We start from the raw sequence: 1932 nt of genomic DNA, 5'->3' as shown, positions 1-1932 counted from the left end.
CCCTGGGTCAGCTCTTGGGACACTGCTCACAGCCTAATGTAGCATGGGCAGGACCTTAAATCCCAGACTCCTTGTTCTACAGCTGGTGTGTGTGTGTGTGTGTGTGTGTGTGTGTGTCCAAGCTTTGAAAGAAAGGGCTAGTCTATGGCACGGAGAGCAGAGAGGTAGGGAGAGAGGCTGGACTGTGACGCACGCTTTCTCAGATGCGTCCCTAGGGCTGTCCTGCTCAGGAGTGCTCTTTCTCCTGCCCCATGGGTGACTCACAGGAACCAGGCCGTGGCTTGTGTGCCACCCCGCTTCCATGCAGGAAGGTTGTAATCACTACTGCAGCACTGCGGAACCACAATTGAGAAAGGACGAGGACCTATAATCCCAGCGCTTGGGAGGCTGAGGCAGAAGGATCGTTGTACATTTGGGAGCAGCCTGGGCTACAAAGTGAGTACAAGGCCAGCCTGAATTGCATAGTGAGACTCTTCTTAAAAAGACAAAAGAAAAAAAGGGGCCAGGGAGATGGCTCAGTAGAATAAGCGCTTGCCTGGCAAGAGCAAGGGTCTGAGTTCAATCCCTGGTTCTGCCAAAAAGAAAAAAAAAAAACAAAAAAAAACAGGGTACACTGACTACCCAAGACATAGGCAGGCCGCCCTAACCACAAAGCACTAGAGGACAGGAGACACGTTTTGGGTTCCAGAACCAGCTAAGGACATCCAAGAGAAGGGTGGGGTGGGCTCAGATGAGAGCTGGAGCAGCGTGGGCTCACAGGTGCTGGTCCTGCAGCGGGGCCTCTTGGCTGGACGAGTCTACCGATACAGTGAGTAGCCATGCTTCCCGTTTAACTTTCTCTAACTAGGGGGCTCTGGAGGAAGTAGGGGCCACTAACTCCTGCTGTAGGCCGGGGAGCTGGCTCAGTGGAATAAGCACTTCCCTGGCAAGCGCAAGGGCCTGAGTTCAATCCCCGGTTCCGCAAAAAAAAAAAAAAAAGAAAAAAAGAAATCAACTAACTCTTGCTGTGGTCCGAGCCTCTGTGTCCCTCCAAAATCTGCCAACACCTCAGGTGCCGGCATCAGGACTCAGGTGCTGGGCTGGGCTGAGCCCCTGTCATGGGACAATGGCCTTATAGAAAAGGCCCAATAGAGCCTGTTCACTCATGTCCCCGGCACGGTTAGGTGAGAGACGGCCCCTGGGGGTCATGGGCCCACACCAGGCGGCGTGTCTCTGGTCACCCTGATCGTGCACTTCGGGCCTCTTGCACCTTGGGAGGGAAGGAGGTTTCCGCCATCTGCTACCGGCATGTGCTGTTGTGTGGTGAAGCCCAGATGGACAGAGACACTGCACCACAAGCAAACTCAACACACCTATTCGGCAGGCCAGCTCTTGCTGAGGTCTACAGGAGGTTTTCAGAGAGGAGCTAGCATGGCAGGACGGAGGCTCCCTCCCATCACTGCACTGCCCCGCTATGTCAGCTCGTGGCTTTGGGCAGAGTTTTGTTTTGTTTTGTGTTTTGAGACAGGATCTTGTGTAGTTCAGACTTGCCCTGAATTCACCAGGCGGCCCGGGCTGGCTTTGGACTTGCTATGTAGCCCAAGCTGTCCTCGAGCTCGACATGATCCTCCTGCCTCAGCCTTCCGAGTGCAGGAAGGCAGGTGCGGGCCATCACCAGGCCTGGCTATTTCTGGAGTGCTTTCACTGTCCCTAGAATGTATGAGTGTCTCACTGCGGCTAACATTACAAACTGTTCTGTCCATTTTGAACTCTTACTTTAATTCTAGGAGTCTAGAATTTTGGTCCAAGCTCAGTGAAGGTGGCCTATATGACCAGCACCCCCCACCCCCGGCAAATCTGGATTTCTTACCAGGCCTGGTGGAGCAGACTGTAATCCTAGCATTCGTGAGGCTGAGACAAGAGGATTGTTATGAGCTTGAGACCAGCCCAGGA

The sequence above is a fragment of the Octodon degus genome, unplaced genomic scaffold (assembly GCF_000260255.1).
Source record: "Octodon degus isolate 3935 unplaced genomic scaffold, OctDeg1.0 scaffold00029, whole genome shotgun sequence".
Lineage (NCBI taxonomy): Eukaryota > Metazoa > Chordata > Mammalia > Rodentia > Octodontidae > Octodon > Octodon degus.
This window is presented reverse-complemented; position numbering follows the sequence as displayed.